The following is an 8,488-nucleotide window of genomic DNA, read 5'->3' on the forward strand; positions in this document are numbered from 1 at the left end:
TGAATCATTGCATTACTTTTCTTGCGTTTTATTTCAAAAAATCATACAAAAAGGGTATTTTGGTCATTTCCTGCAGTGGAACCCATTTTAGTCCATGTGTTTGTCTCTGAGTCTTTCCAACTTGTCTGTACCAATCACTGTTGAGTATTTGTTTAAAAAAGCCATTTCAAAAAAAATTGCATCTGAGTCAGTTTAGTCCCTAGGGGCATTTTGGTCTTTTCTTGTCAAAATTTCGGCAGAGAGGTATTTTAAAATACCTCATTTTTGTAATTGGTTCATTTTAGTCCTTTTGTTGATTTTATTTTTGGTTTCACTTTACGTTTTTTCCAAATTACCAATTTTAGTCCAATTTTATTTTAATTACATTAGTCCCTTAAACAATTTCCAGAATTGCACTTTAGTCCAAAACTTTTTAAAATTGCATTTTTTGTCCATTATTATTAATTGCAGTTTAGTCCTCATTTTTTACATTTTGCAGAAAGGTCCTTAAAGTCCAAGGCAGAGCCAAACAAAGTCCAAAACAGGTGGCCTTCTCTCATTGGTCCAGAAACACACATGGCAGCCTATAAAAGGTGCACAGTGCCACACAGACCCATTCAATCAGTGCCACATCACAAACAGATTCAGATTTTCTCTCTCTTTTCTGTTAGATCAAAACAGAAAATCACCAAGAACAAATCAAAAACCCTAAAATTTTCCAAAACTCAAATTCATCACAAATTCATCAAATTCATCAGTTTCTTTTCGATTCTTAGAGATTCATCAAAGAATCTTCATCATTGAATCGTGTTGCTCTGCAATTCAAGTGCGAATTCACCACTGAAAGCGGCAAACTCAAGCACGATCGCAGAGACTTTTTTGAGGAAGAAGAAGAGGGAAAGAAAAGTCGAACCGGTGAAGAAGAAGAACACCGATTTATTTTCGGTTTCAAGTCAGAAAATCAACAAACATAATCAAATCGAAGTTTTCCGAAGAACTTATTCGAAATCTCCAACCGAAAATCACAGGTAAAATTCAAACTTCATCTTTCTTTCTCAAGAACATCAACAAAGACGAATCAAGTGTAGATCTATGGAGTTTTAAAAGATTCCATTCGAAAAAACAAAAAAAAACGTGAAAAAGTTTCTTTCAAAACCGCGAAAAGGAATCTCAGATCTACGTTGATTCGAACTTTGTACGCAAAATCCAGTGCCATATTCGTGTTATAAACAAAAAAGGATATCTAAAAATGTAAAAAATTTCGAAATCGGAGAAGTTTGTTCAACTCCGGCGGCGGCGGCGCCACCCTTGGGCGGCCGGCCGGCCACCACGCCGGAGGAACAAACTTCACCGGAGAAGATGAAGATCATCTTCTATTTCCGGTTTTCGGCGAGAGAGAGGGAGGAGAGAAGTGAGAGCTTCTCTCACTAGAATGAGAGAAGAAAGAGAAAGGAGAGGAAGAAATGAAAAAAACCGGTCCATAAGCCTTTTTATAAACAACTGAATCGGTCCGGTTTATTTCTGGTTCTTTCCCTTCATTCTGAACCTTTAGATCTAGGGTTTGGCTTCCTGGATCAATCCAACGCTCCCTGTGCATCCAGATCCATGGGTTTTGGGCTTGGTTTTTCAGTTTGTTTGTTTCAATATTTTTTTTTCTTATTTCCTGCTATTTGCACCCTGTTTCTTGCTATCTGAACCCCCTGCTTGTCCAATTTTCTTGCAAAAAAATTCCTAAAAATTCCTATATGTTTCTTGATGTATTTTTGATACTTTTGTGATGTTTTTACATGTTAAAAAATGATAAAAATATATGTGATATTTTCTTGATTAATTTGTTCTTTTTGGTCTAATTTTGTGAATTTCTTGCCATATTTTCTTCATAAAATTCTGGCATGTGATGTGAATGATTGATGTGCAATTTCATGATGAATATATCCCTGATTATATGTGTGTTTTACTGTTGGTGTGATGTGTGTTTTCATTCCTTTATTTTTGCCAATAATATGTGTTTTTTTTTACAAAAGAAGAAGTGTAAAATATTCCTATGAATGTGTTATAATGCTTGGCTTGTATGTGTCCTTGTTATCCTCACATTATAGCTTAAAATCAAACCTCTTTAAAATTTCTATGATGAGAGAATTATAGGTCATGTGCATGTCTAAGTGTTATAACAAATTCTAGGTATATTTTGCCATTTTATTTCACTTCATTACTCTTTTCTTTTTTGCTATCCTATTCAATTTTGTTGACCTTTTTTACTATTTTTATGCCTTATATCACTAACCATTTCATTTCATGTTTCATCCATCCCATGAGCATGTCACCTCTTTCATCTCAATTTCTCATAGTTTAGGCATTATTTTTCTTTTAATTTCTATGTTAAAATGTCATGTAATATTTTAGGTAGTTTAAATTTCCTTTTAATTTCTTGCAAGACCATATAATGTAAACTAGGGCCAATGTAACCGACAATGGACTCTCTAATGATGTACACCGACACAAGCACCGACACGCACACACGTTGTATGTTTACCGCTTTAGATGTATGCTTAGGAACCGCGATACTTAGAAAAATGTCAATTTTCCAAAAAAATAAGCAAATTCCATCACTTGAAAATTTTTCCGAATAAACCTTGGAGTCAAAACTCCATTGCATTTTCTTTTATTTTCTTAATCAAACTCAAATGAACTCTAATTCCAACTTAGACATTTTCTTTTTAATAATTGAACCAACTCTTCACTACTTTTTCTCATGCCTTTACGGCTTCTTTCTCTTCTTCAAAACCATTTTCCAAAAAAAACTAAAATCAATCAAACACGCAAAAACATTTTTTGAAAGAGAACTACATGGAATTTTGATCCCTTAAAAGGGTATGTAGGCAAGAGGTCAAAACCTCTCCAAGTCCAATAAAATAAAACTTCAAACATTTTCCTCCCTCCATTCTTAACATAATCAACTTCTTTTTAATAAATAGCATTAAAAATAAAGCGTAGACATAAAACTAAGAAAACGGTTCTTATAGAGTACTATAGTCATTGCGGGTGCCTAACACCTTCCCGTAACGAAAACGACCCCCGAACTTAGAATTTCTAAGGGTTTTCTCAATTTTGCCCTTCCCAAGAAAAAATAGAGAATATCAAAGATTGAAAGGTTCAAGCCTAATTAATGACTTGATACCCCAAAATCGTGATAACAGGATGCCATCGACATTCCTTCAATCATGCATGTTTCCGAGTAATGTGTCTTATTGCTTAAGTGTTTTGTTTTTCAAAATAACAATCCTCTCGCTCTGCCCGAAGTGAAAGTGATATTTTCTGTAAGGGCATGTTTGTTTCGGCATCGCCGTTATTAATAAAAAATCGTCGTTTCTTTCACGGCTTTTATTTTTTAGTACTTTTTTTCCTTGGAAATAATGGTAATGCCAGAAAAAACCAAAACATCTGTATTTTCTTATTAATTTCAAAAAATTTGCATAAAAACCTCTTTCTAAAATCATCCAACCATTTTACGCAGATTGAGCCATAGTAAACCCGTTGGGCACAGTAACCCTACGTTTCCTCCGAATTTTGAATTCCCAGTGTATGGAGCCGAAGATGAGGAAGGTGATGATATACCATATGAGATCACTCGACTGCTCGAGCAAGAAAGGAAAGCCATTCAGCCTCACCAGGAAGAGATTGAGCTTATCAACCTAGGTATCGAGGAGAACAAGCGAGAGATCAAGGTCGGTGCTGCTCTAGAGGAAGGGGTTAAAAGGAAGATCTTCCAGCTCCTCCGAGAATACCCGGATATTTTTGCATGGTCGTATGAAGATATGCCAGGTCTAGATCCTAAGATTGTGGAACATCGGATCCCAACAAAGCCTGAATGTCCTCCCGTCAGGCAGAAATTGAGAAGGACTCATCCAGATATGGCTCTCAAGATTAAGAGTGAGGTTCAAAAGCAGATTGATGCGGGTTTTCTCATGACAGTCGAGTATCCTGAATGGGTTGCCAATATTGTACCTGTGCCAAAGAAGGATGGAAAAGTCCGGATGTGTGTTGACTTCAGAGACCTGAACAACGCCAGTCCAAAAGACAATTTCCCATTACCCCATATTGATGTGCTTGTTGACAATACTGCTCAGTCCAAGGTGTTCTCCTTCATGGATGGCTTCTCCGGTGACAATCAGATCAAAATGTCCCCTGAAGATAGAGAAAAGACGTCTTTTATCACCCCATGGGGTACTTTCTGCTACAAAGTGATGCCGTTCGGCCTAATAAATGCTGGTGCTACCTACCAAAGAGGAATGACTACTCTGTTTCATGACATGATTCACAAAGAAGTCGAAATATATGTGGACGATATGATTGTGAAGTCAAAAGATGAGGAGCAACATGTCGAATACTTGACAAAAATGTTCGAAAGGTTGAGAAAGTACAAGCTTCGATTGAATCCTAACAAATGTACGTTCGGCGTCAGATCTGGAAAATTACTAGGCTTCATTGTCAGTCAAAAGGGCATTGAAGTAGACCCTGATAAAGTCCGTGCCATCCGAGAAATGCCAACCCCGCAGACCGAGAAACAGGTCAGAGGTTTCCTCGGGCGATTGAATTACATCTCCCGATTCATATCTCACATGACCGCAACCTGCGGGCCGATCTTCAAGCTACTCAGGAAGAATCAGCCTATTGTATGGAACGATGAATGCCAAGGAGCTTTTGATAGCATCAAGAATTACCTGCTGGAACCACCTATCCTTGTCCCACCCGTGGAAGGAAGGCCTTTGGTTATGTATTTGTCAGTGTTTGATGAATCCGTGGGATGCGTACTTGGTCAACGAGATGAGACTGGAAAGAAAGAACATGCTATCTACTATCTGAGCAAGAAGTTCACCGACTGTGAAACTCGGTATACGATGCTTGAAAAGACTTGTTGTGCTCTGGCCTGGGCCGCCAAACGCCTGCGTCATTATTTGGTGAACCATACAACTTGGTTGATATCCAGAATGGATCCGATAAAGTATATCTTCGAGAAACCTGCTGTTACTGGGAAGATTGCACGCTGGCAAATGCTCTTGTCTGAATATGACATTGTGTTCAAGGCACAAAAAGCTATCAAAGGTAGCATTCTTGCCGATCATCTTGCCTACCAACCTCTTGATGATTACCAACCAATTAAGTTCGATTTCCCCGATGAAGAGATCATGTATTTGAAATCAAAAGACTGCGAAGAACCGTTGATTGGTGAAGGTCCAGATCCCAATAGCAAGTGGGGATTAGTCTTCGATGGTGCTGTCAATGCTTATGGTAAAGGAATCGGGGCAGTCATTGTATCCCCGCGGGGGCATCACATCCCTTTTACCGCCCGAATTCTGTTCGAATGTACAAACAATATGGCCGAATACGAAGCATGTATCTTTGGGATCGAGGAAGCAATTGACATGAGAATCAAACACCTCGACATCTATGGAGATTCGACACTTGTCATCAACCAGATAAAGGGTGAATGGGAGACCCACCATGCCAAGTTGATTCCTTACCGTGATTACGCGAGACGTTTGCTGACATATTTTACAAAGGTCGAATTGCACCATATCCCTCGGGACGAGAACCAAATGGCTGATACTCTTGCTACTCTATCCTCCATGTTTCGAGTAAACCATTGGAATGATGTGCCAATAATTAAAGTGCAACGCCTTGAAAGACCTTCGCATGTGTTCGTTATTGGGGATGTGATCGATCAGACTGGTGAAAATGTGGTTGACAATAAACCTTGGTATTACGACATCAAGCAGTTCTTGCTAAGCCGTGAGTATCCACCGGGTGCTTCAAACAAAGACAAGAAGACTCTGAGAAGATTGGCTAGTAGGTTCTTATTAGATGGGGACATTTTGTACAAGAGAAACTACGACATGGTATTGTTAAGATGTGTTGATGAACACGAAGCAAAGCAGTTAATGCATGATGTACATGACGGTACCTTCGGGACCCACGCTACGGGGCACACTATGTCAAGAAAGTTGTTACGAGCAGGTTACTACTGGATGACCATGGAGCATGATTGCTACCAACACGCCAGAAAGTGCCATAAATGTCAAATCTATGCTGATAAGATTCATGTGCCTCCGCATGCCCTCAATGTTATCTCCTCCCCATGGCCGTTCTCCATGTGGGGCATCGACATGATTGGAAGAATTGAACCGCAAGCATCAAATGGTCATCGTTTCATTTTAGTGGCAATTGACTACTTCACCAAATGGGTTGAAGCGGCATCTTATACCAATGTGACCAAGCAAGTGGTAGCCAAGTTCATCAGGAACAACATCATCTGTCGATATGGTGTTCCCAGCAAGATCATTACCGACAATGGTACCAACCTGAACAACAATGTGGTGCAAGCTCTTTGTAAAGAATTCAAGATCGAACATCATAATTCTTCTCCTTATAGGCCTCAGATGAATGGTGCAGTAGAGGCAGCCAATAAGAACATCAAGAAGATTGTCCAGAAAATGGTAACTACCTACAAGGATTGGCATGAGATGTTGCCCTATGCTCTGCATGGCTACTGTACTACAGTGCGCAGTTCAACCGGGGCAACCCCTTTCTCTCTTGTATATGGTATGGAAGCAGTTCTTCCTTTGGAAGTGGAGATCCCATCTCTCCGTGTGATCATGGAAGCAAAGTTATCCGAGGCTGAATGGTGCCAAAGCCGGTATGATCAGTTGAACCTGGTTGAGGAAAAACGTATGGATGCCATGGCTCGTGGACAGTCATATCAAGCAAGAATGAAGACTGTCTTTGACAAGAAAGTCCGTCCTCGAGAATTCAAGGAAGGTGAACTTGTATTGAAAAGGAGGATAAGCCAACAACCCGACCGAAGAGGCAAGTGGACGCCTAACTATGAAGGTCCTTATGTTGTCAAAAAGGCCTTCTCCGGTGGTGCTTTAATTCTTACACACATGGATGGTGTAGAACTTCCAAATCCTGTGAATGCTGATATAGTTAAGAAATACTTTGCCTAGATATATGAAAAGAACAGCGTGGTAGGTCGAAAACCCGAAAGGGCGGCCTAGGCAAAAATGCGCTTCCCGGTGGATCAAAAACCCAAAAGGGCGGTCCAGGCAAAATAAGGGACAAAGAAATATATGTGAAAAAGCTCGCTGAGATTGTACGCAACTCAGGCAAAAATGAGCGTCTCGATGAGCCGAAAACCCGGAAGGGCGGTTCATGCAAAAATGAGATTGAAACAAAAGGCAAGTAACTATATCTGGCTAATGACCATCTTCATCAGAAGCTTCTGTGCTTGCGAATTCAAATTTCTAGGAAATGTAGTGGTTACCATGCCCAATGTACCACCAACCAATAAAATTACCATTTTCCAAGCTTTGTAAATCCGTGGAGTCACGGCTTTGGCTGACCACCACTCTTATACATCAATTTGAGCCTGTGCTTTTGTTTGAAACTCGATATTTTTTTTTACTTCCAAAGCTATATGCAAAAAAAAAAAAAAAAAACATCTTCTTTCTATTTTGATAATGACAATGCTTGAAACAAACATTCTTGAAAATTGAAAAGTTTTCCTGTCTATTTTTAAAGCAAACCTGAGCAACAAGGTACATTCAAACGAAGCATGCATGAGCGAGTGTATGTTGATGTCTATTTCAATATGTGTTACGAGCAGGCTCTTCCCCAGGGTAGTCTGTGGCCAATGGCAAGAATGAAAAAAAAAACAGAATGAAAATGCATGAAAATGAATAAGCACGCTAAGTTGAAAACCCGAAAGGGCGACTTAGGCAAAAAAGAGCACCCCGCTGGATTGACAACCCGAAAGGGCAGTTCAGGCAAAAATGGGGCAAGGAAAAGAATTTATTTCCCCGGTGGATCGAAAACCCGAAAGGGCGATCCAGGCAAAAATGGGATGCAACAAAAAAAAATGAAAAAATTGAGAAAATGACATGCAAAAAGCATTGACCACAGATGCGACATCCACAGTACACCCAACACTGAAATGCCCAGCGATGACGGCATTATCCCCAGCAGAGTCTTCCGAGATTCTATCCCCAGCAAGTTGCATATGCTACCCGCCCTCAGCCATGGTTCCGATACGTCTCCCAATGACGTTATCTCCAAAGAGGATTTCCAAGAATGTGTGATGTAGCGCGAGCCACTACGTGCCCAATACTCCAATGTCTTGTCTGTCTCTGCGAAACTATGTCTACAAACTGCCAACAATCATGCGTTACAAGCATTCATACATGCATAGTCATGCATACTACGTGCCCATACATTTGATAAAACTGTTATACCATCCATACATGTTGCATTTCCAATGTCAATTTCAGTCTCAATTCGATACCTATGTCAAATTCTCTGTCAAGACCTGGGGAGCCAGTGCCATTGGCCCATCTCTAGGACATGTCAATGTCAAGTCAATTTCAATCTATATTCTGTCAAAAAAACTAATTCCCAGTGATTGTGTTTCTGTTTGGTCAAGTGGCTAGTTCAAGTCCAAGAACAGCTTGTACCT

This window comes from Medicago truncatula, chromosome 1 (assembly GCF_003473485.1).
Source record: "Medicago truncatula cultivar Jemalong A17 chromosome 1, MtrunA17r5.0-ANR, whole genome shotgun sequence".
In the NCBI taxonomy this organism is placed as follows: domain Eukaryota; kingdom Viridiplantae; phylum Streptophyta; class Magnoliopsida; order Fabales; family Fabaceae; genus Medicago; species Medicago truncatula.